Raw genomic sequence first — 13,890 nt, 5'->3', positions numbered from 1 at the left:
CACGGCGGATGGAGAGGAGCGCAGAGAAGGACGCTGTGGGTGAAGTGGAGGAGAGAGGAGAGAGGAGAAGAGAGTGGAGGCATGTGAGGAGCGCAGCTTTGAGAGGGGGCTGGCAGGTAAACGAACCGCCCCTCCCCGTTCTCTGATGCTCAAATCGATGATTTGCCAGCTGTGGCGCAGCTTGTCTCATTGCCCCACTTTGGTTTTTTTTTACAGCCGCTCCTTCTCTCCGACGCGCACCCATCTCCAGAGACCCGAGAGAGGGGAGGAGAGAAGAGAGGAGAGAGAGGAGTCAGTGCCAGGAGAGCCCTCACACTCATTCATTTTCATATTTACACGCCACATGTTTGCATGTCTGGGAGAAAGTAAAGAAAGAGAGAAGGAGAAGGAGAAGGAGGAGAGGAATCACCTCCGCGCGCCCTCTGCGCACGAGGCGTCGCGTTTATTCCGCACTTTTTTACTCCACGTTTAACAGCGCGGGGCGCAGCGCCAGCTCCTGCTGCCACACACACACACACACACACACACACACACACACCTGAGCCGAAAGTGAGAAGTGACAGTCTGCCTCACACTGGAACCGTTTGAGGCAGATGGTTGACTAATATGGTACCAGGAACGTATAGAACGGTTTTATTTCTACCGATATGTTCAATGGGTTTTGTTTTCACCGTCACATTAGCCTCATACTGGAGAAAACTGTTCATGTTTGAGCCGAACGTTAGAACCGTTACTTAACGCATGTGGTTCGGTGATGTGAAAAAAGTTGCAGGAAAAAAAGTGTTTAAATGATCACGTGAAAAAGGAGTGTGAAATTATATATATTTTAATTTTATTAAAACTATTTAAATGTTTTATCAACTTTTAGCGCTTCTATATATTATTTAAAAATTATATATATATATATATTTTTTTTTTTTTTTAATTAGGCGACGACGAACCTTCTCGTCTTTTCCATTCCAAACTCCGGTCAAGCAGACTCCTCTCCATCACTGCAGGCCCTTTCTGTTTTATGTATAAAATAAATAAGAGTTTATTTAAGTCCGTGATTAAAAAATGCAAATGTGCTCCTGTTGTTAATAGACAGGGAGAGGGGACGGTTTGATTTCTTGGACATGTTTAAGGAACAGAGCCTGCAGCAGAATCAGAGGACGGAGACAGAAACAGACAGAACAGCTTCTTATTTTCACCCTCACAACATTTTTAATTGATTTCCAGCTGCAACTGTGGACACACTGTGGTGTAAGAAAAAAAAGAAAAGAAAAAAACACACCAACTGCACAGTATATACATGTGAACAGTCTGTTAAGATCGTAAGTCTGGAACAGAAAATGATATGATTTTAAACCAAGAAAAATATATAAATTCAACTGAATGTGTTGAGCTGTAGTTTGTATAGTGTGACGTAGTAGAGGGGTGGCTCAAGATTTGACATTTGATTGATGGGGTTTTTAATCTTTATGGTAAAAAATTATTAGATTTTTGCACACAAAAAAACAAAAAAAACAAAAAAAACAAAAAACAAAAAAACAAAAACACTTTAGTTTAAAATTTGCTTCATCACTACTTTTTCAGGACACCAAAATGATCTAAATCACCAGACTTAAACTGTTTTTATACTGATATGTTGTGTTGTTTCTCCCTCTATACATAGATATATATTTATATTATTATGTATTATTCTCTTTAATGGAGGGACGTTTTTGAAGATATAATTAATGATGATGATGATGATGATGATGATGATGATGATGATGATGATGATGATGATGATGATGATGATGATGATGATGATGATGATGATGATGATGATGATGATGATGATGATGATGATGATGATGATGATGATGATGATGAGAAAAGAGGACAAGAATAAAGGGAAAAAAACAAGTTAATGTTAAATGAGTGGAAAGAAAAAAAGAAAAGCACGAAGAAAGGAAGGAAGAAAATCAAACTGAATAGTAAACAGTTCTGAGATTTTAATTTCAGTTATTTCGCCTTTCGACGCCTTTCGTCTGAAATGTTCAACTTTCTGTCTGCCCTCTAATAAACCAATGCAGGAGTAATTACACACAGCCGGCAGAGCATTTCTGAACACACTCACACACACCTCGTACTGTGTGTGTCTGTGTGTGTTCCATTACACACTGCATCATGTGTGCCAGTTTGTGCAGGCTGCAGCCTAAACTGTGGTTTGCGTGCACATTTTTGTGTCTGCGTGCGTCCCATTTGCACACATTTATCATCCATTTGTCGTGTGTGCCCCCGTGTGTTCGTATGCGCCTGTGAGGGCGTGTGTGTGTGTGTGCATGTGTATGTGTGTGAGATGATTGACAGTTTGCATCTGCACACAGGCTAAACTGCTCTGCAGCGGCAGGTGCAGCAGGAGCCCACAGGTAGAGCAGCTGTTTACTTACAGACGCCGGCGTGTTTCTCTCACTGTTCTTGAACATAAAGAACACACTGGTACATTTACATTTACACTTCATTTACACATCCCACAGAAAATAGAAAAGAATAAGGAGGGGCGGAGGGGGCGGGGGGGCGAAGAGAAAAGAGAGAGGAAATGAGCTGAAATGTAAGACGAGCAGAGTTGTTGTTGTTGTTGTTGTCGTTTGAGTCGGAGTCTGGAGTTTGAAAAATTTCTCCAAAATGTCCACAACGTTGTGAGTGTCAGAGAAGACTCGGATGGAATGAGGGGCACTTATCGGAAGCTGATACGTACAAATACTTCTCAGAAAAGTTCATTTGTTGTGGTTTGTGGACTCCTCAATGCTTTCATTATGAATGTGAGGCAAAAGTGGAGATGACACACACAGACACACAGAGACATTCCTGAAACTAAACCTTCAACAAGTACACGGTTAACATCTCTGTTCTCACTCTCATCACTGTCTCATGAATCAAGTGTGAGGTCAGGAAGGTCAGGTTTGGTCCCCAAGGGCATGGGAAATGTGAATTTAAAAAAAAATACAATAACTTCAAATAATCCTCAAAAGTAATCAAACTAATTAGAAAATTCACCAATCATATTTTAATTTTAATGTTCACTTAACTTAGGAATGAAGTTTTCTTCATCAAGAACCAGGTTCTGACATTGGGAACCTTTAATGTGTTGCACTAAATATATTCAGATTGCTCTTTTTGCTTCTCTATTATTTATTATTACTATTATTATTTTTGTCGATTACGTCATCACTGTCAAAAATAGCCGGAAACTATGTTTAGTTCGATCCAACATGATCCTCCATCTGCAGTCAAAATGTTCTGCAGTTCACACTACGGCCACAAGGGGGACAGGTGAGCCTCAATGTTTGGAGAGGAGAGTGAAGAGAGGAGAGAGATGATGGTGTGTTGTTTTTTGACAGAGTGTGTGACACATTTGAAATGATAGAGACAAATAATGTCTCTGCTAAAGATATTTTACGTATTCATGACAAACACGTTCACGTTTTGTTTCGGCCCAAATAGCCAAATTCATCACTTTCTGACCTTCACGTGGCAATGAATCCCACGCCTGCAGTCAGAACGTGGGCCACATCCCGGTCGAACGGAGACTAAAGCTGATCTTTCTTCTGACTCTGCTGTTTCACACAGTAGGACAGACCAATGTGGGCCATATCATGGAACCCAAATGTGGGCCTTGGGAGGCCAATTAGACCAACTGTTAGTTTAATCTAATTCAATCATTTATCCTGGTTTAATGTGATTATTAATGAATCCTTATTAAATCGTCATTTTTGACATTTTGTTACGTGTAAGACTAAGACTGATTTGGTGATTAAACACGACAGCCAATCAGCTGTTGGAAGTTCACGGCTGCAGTTCAAATGTGTTCATTTATGACCATAGCATTTGAAATATTGTTTTCAGTCACTGCAGTAACCAAACTGACCACAGGGAGCAGTGGTCGACACGTAAATTGTGTGCCGTTATTAGGTAAACCAGTTGTCCCCAAACTTTTTTTGTACCAGGGACGGGTTGACCGGTATTAGCCATTACTGTGGACCAGTAATACCAAATTTTCTAAATCAAACCTCTTTCAGACTCTCCTCTGTTAGTATCAGAGTCTGAATGAGCTGTTGTTGTGACAGATTATCTTTGAATGAAGAAAGTAAAGGGATATGACTGGATTATTTTGGAGTGAAGTAAATCAGTAAAACTGAAGTACATTTTTTCACTGTGTCAAATACAACATGCTCCAGGAAGTATTTTTAGTCTGAAGTTTTGTGTTTGAACAACCACTGGAGTTTGTGGATGAGTTCCAAAGTACTAATGCCAAGTGATAATGTGTCTCTACTGATGCAGGAAGACAGAACACACACTAAAGGAGTGTGCGTTGTTGAGTTTGGGGGGGAACGGGGGGACCTTGAGTTGAGACGTTTCACTTGCCTGCACTTTTTCTCTTCCTTTCTCTGAAAACAATAAACAGCACTTGGAAAATTACAAGGGTTATCCACCCCAGAATTAATCTTTCCAACCCATAACTACACACAGAGAAACTGCTGCCTCTCCATCAAGTGGGTATATTTTAATTACAGTCTATTGACTGCTCAAAGTAATTTGTCTCACAAAGATGCCCAAGAGCTAAAAGACAGACGTCTCGTCTAAATCTGGAATGTGCTGCCACAGATTTCTGTTCTCTCGCTCTGGTTTTGTGGTTATGATGTGCAGCTTTCCTGATTTCAGGCTTCTCGTAATTGTTCACCTTTTAAAGATTAACGTGGATTCCCGACGGAGACGGAGTCTGCAGGGACGGTGACTTCTTCTTTTCCAAACCTCTCTGAAATATATTTCAGGGGAATTTCGGAACATTCCCAGGAACGCCTCTATGACATGTTCAACTTTCAGTATACATTTGAATTGTTCCCCTTTGTTTGAATTTGCTATATAGTGACGAGAAATAAATTACACATACACAGATAGAGAGAGAGAGATATTTGTATTTGTACTTTTAAAATTTACCCCTGAATAAAGTTGAAATGTATTGAAGTTGTGAAGGTGTTTGTTGATTCCATGACCAACAATTCTAGATTTTAACTGTATCTGATTTATTTTTCAAACCTCAGAAATGTTTAAATCCACAGCACCCTGGGGTTCCACACCAATGACAGAGACATTGCCTCTGGGCCAAAGCACCATGCCAAACTTTACATATCATTTATCCAAGTTCACACAAACACTCCATCCAGTGCACATCTCTGCTCGTGACCCCGCCCCCTGTTAAACTTTAGGACCCACTGTGGCCCACGAGTCATAAATGGTTAAGGAAGTGGACTTGGGTCTGGAGGGTTTCTGGTTCGAGTCCACCAAGTTACCACTGGTGCTCTGAGCATGGCACCACCCCACACATGCCCTGGTCACTTTGGTGATGGGTTAAATGCAGAGGTCAATGAACCTTGACTCTCGAATCAAAGTACATCCAATACCTGCTGCTCCACCAATCACTGAAGACTGATGGATGAATATCTTTGGGAAATGATCCCACACTTCCCCTTTTTAGGCCCAATCTAACTCCAGCTACTTGGCATATATGTACGACATACATGTCCTGTGGTTCTGTGACAGCTCACCTATTAACTCCAGATCTACTCCCCGTTTGATCGCCTCTGATGAGAACATGTTACAATAAGAGCCATTAGAAGTGATAAAAGTCGACCCTGGTGGCAGCGTCACCTCCAGCTGTTACTGTGCCGTCACTCAGCCGGTTGTTAGGAGACGACCCAACAGTGCAATTAGTGTGAGGTGTGAACCATCAGCTGCCGCAGATCTGAGTACTCCCGGTACTTCAGAGTTACTGTACGTGTGAGCTGGAGCCTGTTAGTCACAATGACAAGTAATTCAGCTTCTCTCATCTGTCTTTAACCAATAATCACACTTTATTTTGGTTTTAGATATACACACAACACAGTGACTGTCAGCCGTGTCGGGATTCAAACCTGGGTCCTTTGATTTCAATCCCAAATTCCTCTCACGACTGTGGCACTTTATCTTTGAAAAGGCAGATACATCGTTTGGCGTTATTGTGAAAGAGAATTTCAAATTTGGCAGCAGCCTCTGAAGTTTGAATAAATCAAGGCGTTTTTTTGTTTTTTCAGCTTGAAAGGTTTGAGTGGAACTGACATCAATTTGAAAAGTAAATTGTTAATTGTTAAAGGTCATCCTTAAAAACAGATCATTTTCTGTGATTATAAAAGACTTAAAGGTTTTGAGCGAAACCTAGGGGCGCAGTCACACTAGGGACGGTGATTCTGTACTGTGGTGAAGCCCGATTGCCCCCCTCGCCTGTCCTGTGTTTATACACGGTTAAAGCAGTGCGATGGAGAGCCAATCTGACAAGAACGGCTGCAATGACAGCCTTGTTCTTTGTCAACCACAAAAACATAAACAAATGTATTGGTAATATAAATAATAATTAAGGAAACATTTTATATTATTGTAATGGATAAAACAACCAATAAAACAACGAGGGACAGTGAGTGAGACAATGCGGCAGTTTCCTCCAATCACGACGAAAATCTTGCAAACGTTGCTTGCTCGTAACTTGGAAAATTCTTGCGAGTAGCTCGTATCTTGAAACCCCACTGTATATATATTATTTACATACTTTAATTTCCCATTCTGTAAAGTCAGTGCTATATTTCACAAATGACAAATCCTTGAAGAAGATCAGACCATCTTGAGCCGCTAACCTCCAAGAGTGCCCCTAGTGGGGGACTTGGGGACTCTACAGACATTTTTTCCTCACCCAAACCCTAACGTAGATTAGGCATTATATTTTTCAGCGCTATTTTCAGTATCATCTGCTGTCACTCAAGTCAGTGCCGTGAATCTTCCGGACAAAAACCCAGACGCACACTCAAAAAGACACCAACAAAGTTATGGAACTTTCTGAACCTGTGTTTGATTTTCCCAAATCCACAAACTGTTGGTAACTTTCTGAACCTTTGATTTTCCCAAATCCACAAACTGTTCCTGCAGTAACACTTCCTGTCGGCGTCTGTCCCGCAGTCAACAGCAAAAACGACACCGCATCAGTTCTAGTCCTTAATGTTTGACATTCAACTCACCGAAGCTGCTCTGCTGTCACAGCGAGACGCCCCCTGTCTTCTGGAGAGTTTATTAGCTGTGCTTAATTAAACAAATGTGATTAGAGCGATCCAAACTCGCACATCTGAATCTCAGCTCAGGAGAGGGAAAGTGTCGTCACGCACGGCTTAGCTTTATTAATAGCAGCCATTACTCACTTGCGTGGCGCTGGACGAGGCGCGTAGTTAACATGCGAGTTAATGTGAGCAGGCAGCTGCGTTTCAGCTTTACTTCTGAAGTTTGTCATTCACACTTTAGCACCAAACGTCAAGGGAAAATACGGCTTTGCTGATTTGATTGGTATTAATTGCTGGTGATTGAGAGCATCGATATGTGGGCAGTGCTTTGGCTTCAGCTGTCAGCTGCGAAGTTTATTTTTCAACTTTTGAAATATGATTCATTAGCATCATTCATTAACCGTTGTAGCTGCAGGTCCCTCCCTAGTTCATAGGTTTTTAAGTTTATGTAGGACACATGTTGTGTTAGCCAATATACATTTCTATATCTCTCTCAAGCTTCCGTTGCTATCGTTTAGCGCAGCGGCTAAATCTAAGCTTACTTTGTGTGTTGTGTTGAAACCAAATGAGCGAAGAGCTTACTTGTGTTGTGTTGAAACCAAATGAGCGAATTCTCATTCTCATTCTCATTCTCATCCCATATGTTTTTCAAACTTTTCTTACTCTTATCTATTGGCTAAGCTAGTTTTGTAGATAGTATAATAAGTAGGTCAGTAATTATAATAGTGATAACCTTTTTAAGCTTTATAACGCTAAGGCTAATTTGTAGCTTTTTGTACTCCATACTCAGCGCTATCTACGACTCTTAGGCTAAATGGTTGGCGATTAGGTTGTTTGGAAGCTGTGACATTCTTTACTTAGGGACAGAAGTTGCACGACGACGCACCATGTCACAAACTCAGTTACGGCCTGAACTCTCGCTGCCCTCTGCGTCTCCTGAATTTAATTGCAGACTCGTTACTGAATAACTACCAATGTCCGCATTCAAGGTCACGCTGATTCACACAGTGGTGTCTCTGTGTCGGAGCGATGTGACGATTGGCCGGTGTACAGGTTGGTACTGCAGCTGAGATTTGCCACCGGATTAACTTAAATTCATTAAGACTAATGAGTCTTCTAAACAAGTCACAGTTTAAATAACAGTTCACCAGGTCTGACCAGGTCTGATACCTCAGCTGAACTGTTAAATATTTTCTATTTTTTTTAGTTATTTTTGCATATATTCTTCATACCTAAAATCTATCTACGTATATCTATCCATCTATCTATCTATCTATCTATACTGAGCAAGAATCGTAGTTCCTGGGACCAACAGTTGATGGCACACTACAGTGGACAGCTATGAATGCTAAATCCACAACATGGTGATAGAACAGACAAGGTTTCTGTTAGAAAAGTCTTGAAAGTATTCCAAGTTTATAGTGAAATCAGGGACGGCAGATTAACTGCCACATGTCTGGAGCTTAATATTTAATCTTGTTTAGGTTAAGATGTTTTTTTTTCTTCTTTCAAGTGGATCTGAAACTCCAAATAACTCTAATGACATGCGCATGTAGGTACTAAAGGTTTGGATGACATCTTGAGGACTCTCTCGATCAATTACAGTAAGAGTAACTTTGGGACACGGCCTGTGGCCTGTGGAAAAAGACACTTTCAAAACAAGGGGCACGTCTGGTCATTTGTATAGCTGAATATAAATGCTGTGTTGACAGTACGCACAACAAAATTGCAAATGATACAGAGATGATTAGCATGGCCCTTGCGCTAGGATGACACTCAAATTCGTAAGCATTCGAACGCTTGCCTCTACAGCAAGAAGATCACTGGTGCGCAAGTTCGATCCCCGGTTGGCCCGCAAGTTTCCATTCCTGGATAATCCTTCTGTATGGAGTTAGTCCTCCCGTGTGCGTGGGGGGGGTTCTCTCTGGGAACTCCAACGTCCTCTCACAGACCAAAAACATGCTTAGGGGAGTAGGTTGGTGTGCATAGGTGTGCGATCCCCGGTTGGCCCGCAAGTTTCCATTCCTGGTTAATCCTTCTGTATGGAGTTAGTGGGGAGTAGGTTGGTGTGCATAGGTGTGAATGTCAGTGTGAATAGTTGTGAACTGGTGAACTGTCACCCTGTCCTTGCCCGTAGAATTGGAATTGACTCCAGCACCCTCTGTGACCCCGAAAGGGAATAAGCTGTAGATAATGAGTGAATATAAACTGGGAAAAAAATGGCCTTAATGTTTTTTTAATATGTGTTTGTGTAAAATGGCCCACAGGCTTTTATCAATTATTTCTGCTTCATTATTATCTGTGTCCTCAGCTCCAACCTGCTCTGGTGGCGCATCATCGGTGAACTGGGGTAACTTCTGACTCGTTTCATTCGTGGACCTCAGCTGTTGATCCTAGCTAAGAATTGCTCGATCTGATACTCAGGATTGGCATTGACCAATGGTGGTCAAACTTTCAGGATCGAACAAAACAGAGATAGCCCATCTGATCCCACGACTAAGCCCATCTTCAACTTAACTTAGCGAGACATGCGGTAAACATGGACACCGTTGCCTCAGCAACAGCAGCCCAGAGAACTAGGTATGAGATCGATATCGGTATCGGCAGATACTGCAAGTTGCCGTATCGGACATGAAAAAGTTTTATCGAGCCACCTCTACTGTTGACCCAACAAATGTGGTAAGTGGTAAAGGAGTAAAAAAGACATCTTCCGTCTATTTCCATGTCACAAGTGAAATTAACTGATAGGTGAGGCAGAATTAGGAGAGTTATTGCTCTCTTTTGCCCCCTTTTGGTGGCACTAATAATTTCCCGAGGTAAAAATAATAATAAAAAAAAAGATCCAAAATCTGGTTTAATAATAGTTTAATCATGACTTTTGGATGAACTGACAGCTCAGCTATCCAAGTTTAATACCTCTGTTCTTGCCCCTGGTATTTGAACATTTCATCTCATTTGAGTTTATCATGATCTGAGCCTAAGTTTGTTGAACAGATGATCTAAAGCCACGTCTTCATCAGTGAAAGTGTGTGTGAGTGATAGGTGGAGAGAAGCCAGATACATATTTACTGTGTTTTATTGAAGAAGCATGTCACGCTTTCCCATGTAATTATATAGGACAAATGGGCATGATGTAACCATGGCAACACATGTAGGCACTGGGGCACACCTGTGCTTCAGTGGGAGGAAATGTGTGCAGGAGTACGGGTGTGTGCGTGCGTGCCTGTGTGTGTGTGGTTGCGCGTGTAGCGTTGCAAACACGGCGAAAAGTTTCATGCTTCGTTGCAGATGTCAAAACAGTGGAGCCGAACACGAAAATTCTGATTCAATTACATTTCAGATCCTGTTGTGTAGATAATGTCAGGGGACACACGTGTTCGTGTTTAAGTACACACACTTCACGTGGTTAATGTAGTGGTGTACACTGTACGTGCTGCGCGGAAATAAAGTGATTGAGGCTTTTATAGTTCAACCAGCTAAATGCTAAGAGCTAACAGATGATTAGGTTTCTGCCGTGGAAAAACGGAATAATTAGGCTAACAATAATGCGACGACATGTTAATGAAACGGTGTAATTATTTTATAATTATTTTATATTTTATTTACATTTCTCAATTCATCTGCTTGTGTAATCCTGTCTTTTTTGCCCACAGTATATGTATACATATATATGATACTGTCAGACTCAATACCATATACTCTGTTGTATATTTTCTTAGAACCTGCCACATTAGCATTGACCTCTCATCTTTATACGTTTTGTTGGGACAGGTAAAAACCAAACAAACAAACAGGAAAACATACGAATATATAACATCTAATTCTAATAATTTAATTATTCTGGGATGGTATGTTTGCAAAATCTGGACCAGTGTTTCCCAAAGTTTTCTTCTGGGGACCCATATTTTAAAAGTCACAAACCTTCGCGACAATCGCGTCAATAGACATTATTTATAAACTCCTGGGAAACATGATGCGAGACGACCCAAAAAAAAAACCTCTTATGACCCACAAGGGTGTGGGGGCGCTGCAGAGGTTAGCGCTCAGCTGCAGGGAGAGCACAGGAGTGGCGACGCAAGTGCAGCCCCGCACGCAGGTGAGTGTAAATCGAGTAATCAAGCCTCTCCCGATATCAGTAGGAGCCGGGACCGAGGAGAGAGGGCGGACAGAGAAACAAACCCACGATACCTCAACGGGAAAGACAGGCATGGCCCAGGGGCGCTTTGGGACTAGTGCAATAAAGTCTGTTAAACTATCATCTGTGTCAAGGGTGAACTCACGTGTTACAGTCAAAGGTGAACTCAGGTGAAAGGTGAAATAATCCGACCAACTTCAAGAACAATATCAAAACAACTTATATCCAGTCAGATAATTCGTGTTACTCCACAGAAAGACACTTCTTTATTTCTTTCTGTGTTGAAGTGTCATCAGGTCATCCATTTTCCTGGAGACGTCTTTATTCAATCACCACGTCGCTCATACTGTACCTACCATGCAGCTCTTGTGCCGTCTTTGACAGCAGCTTAGCCACGGTGCAATCCAGAGGAGCACAGCGGGTGAGGAGAAGCCCTCGGGGGGTGAGAGCTCTTCCTCCTTCTCCTCCTCCTCCTTCTCCTGCCTGGTTGCCCCTGGTGACAGTAACAGCAGTCTGTAATTGCCACCTCGTCAGACAGCTTCATTAAGATGAGCTTTGTCTGCACAGCTGAACGCCAGTGCATGGGGAAAGGAAGGAGAGAGAGAAGGAGAGAGTGAGTGAGAGAGAGAGAGAGAGAGAGAGAGAGAGAGAGAGGGGATGGTGAGCCCACAATGCAATTACTGCACGGCTGTGACAGGTGGGGCCTCACAGGCTCTACGTCTGTGGGGCCCTGATGCATGTTGGGGAGCCGCGGCGCTCCAGCGTCATTTTTCAACCCCCTTCCTGTCATTAGTTGGTAATGATTGGATTATTTTGCAGATGAATCGCAGTATATGTCTTGCTCACAAACATTTCCTGGTCGTATTAATCACAGCCATCAAGGCAGAGCAGTCAAAGCGAATTAAAAAAACAACACGTCTAGATTAAAAATTACCGTAATCCTTCATCAGCGGGCCTTTAACCCTTTGATTGCGTGGGTGTGCCGTCCTTAATCATTGTCTCTGACTCCGGTGGCAGACTTTATGAATTGTAAAGCTCAGACCACCGCTACAGGAATCAACATTTGAAAGAGATGAACTGAGCACCAAAGCCACGAGGCGGCTTCTGGGTGTTTTTGAATCACACTTATTTACTGTAACACAGGTTCTGCATTGGCAGTAAATGGATTTTGACAGACTGCTAAGAGCTGCAGGGACGAAGGCTAATAAAGGAGCCACAGTTCAGACTAATTTATAGTCCATCTGTCGACACAATAAAGACAAATGAGTTTTTTTGGACCGTGGACCATATAGAAAAACAAAACAGCAGACAAGACAGCAAGAGTTTCCAGTACTATTAGTCAACTCAAGTGCTGCAATTAGCAATGTATAGCCTTTTATGCGAGTCAATTCACCTTTTCTTCATCCATTGTTTAGCCCTATTACTTTTCAATTACACTTCAACTCTATATTTAAAAATCACTTACATTTAAAACGTAATTAAGAACCGGGTTTTACAGACCCACCCAGTGAGGATGGACCTGTCATGTGGCCTGGCTGTGGAACAAAGTCTGGACTCAAGTAGAACCTTAAAAAACACCCTGTAGTACATCCTGTTCAAGGGAAGTTCCAGGACTATTTTGCCTCGAGCTCCTTTTAATTTACAGCTCAGGTGAGGACTGTGCATAATGACGCTATTTACCTCGGTCTCTGGGGCACTCTTGTCTTTGTCATTAAAAGAAGACAAGCCTGGTTATATTGAAAAACAAATGGTGAATAAAAATCACGTCTAAGAGTTTTGCTCATGTTGGATTAGACTGATGCAGACATAAGTAGGTGTAAGTAAAACATGCTGAATTAGATACATCAAACGTTAGGCCCGACAAAGCTCACAAATTGCGAATTGCCATCAATCACCAGGCAAAGTATCGCAGTCTTTTTGAGTGACGGAACAACACATCTGTCGCTATCATTTTGTAGCAATTAAAGGAGGAAAAACAATTGACTTTTCAGCCAATATATCCGACATGTCAGTATCGTACCAATATAAACCAAACCGATATATGTAGCCGTTTGCCCCCAAAACTGAGGTGAACGTCTCAGTGATCCCAGCATATTTGGCAGAACCAAGGCATCGCGTTATCGGGTCTTCATTATCGGAGGAAATACCGATAACAGTTCTTAACAATTCTTATCAGTCAGCCGATATTATCGGACATCCCTACATTGAAACTGTAAAATAAATAAATAAAAATCTATCATTGAAATGATGTATTTTAGAGGATATATTTGATATAAAAAATACTGATATGGCCAAACCCAATGACTGACACGTCTATACCCATAAGGACAGACAGTGTGACTGGAATTGTAATCATTCTTACTTTTCTTTGCTTGTGTGGCTACCTATATTACAACATCACTGATTTTCAAAAAAAAAAAAAAAAAAAAAAAAAGTTTAGCAGATAAATATTTGTATTGCCAGTTGGCGTTTCTAAAGCCTTCGGTTCCACATCATTTCAGAGAGCTGGTCTTATCCCTGTGATGGTAGCTGTTGATTTGTGAGAGCCGAGCAGCTCCGCTCTGTCTGCCTGAGTCTGGCCCCTGGTGAAACACATTCCTTTCATCCATCAAAATTCCACACGATTTAAACTGCCCTCGGTGAAAACAT

The 13,890-nt window shown here is 41.7% G+C and overlaps 1 long non-coding RNA gene and 1 other non-coding gene across 2 annotated transcripts; both read left to right on the top strand.

The window, feature by feature from the left end:
- Nucleotides 1-14: 14 nt before the first annotated feature.
- On the top strand, nt 15-1,259 carry LOC112487898 (uncharacterized). Its single transcript, XR_003051423.1, has 2 exons — nt 15-116; nt 217-1,259. It is a non-coding gene; the product is annotated as an uncharacterized LOC112487898 (long non-coding RNA).
- Nucleotides 1,260-8,808: 7,549 nt separating this feature from the next.
- LOC112487996 (U6 spliceosomal RNA) lies at nt 8,809-8,910 on the top strand. The gene has a single exon (XR_003051655.1). It is a non-coding gene; the product is annotated as a U6 spliceosomal RNA (small nuclear RNA).
- Nucleotides 8,911-13,890: the final 4,980 nt, after the last annotated feature.

The sequence above is a fragment of the Cynoglossus semilaevis genome, chromosome 13 (genome assembly GCF_000523025.1).
Source record: "Cynoglossus semilaevis isolate Cse_v1.0 chromosome 13, Cse_v1.0, whole genome shotgun sequence".
In the NCBI taxonomy this organism is placed as follows: domain Eukaryota; kingdom Metazoa; phylum Chordata; class Actinopteri; order Pleuronectiformes; family Cynoglossidae; genus Cynoglossus; species Cynoglossus semilaevis.
The sequence above is the reverse complement of the archived record's forward strand: the minus strand, read 5'-3'. Positions and strand labels throughout refer to the sequence as shown.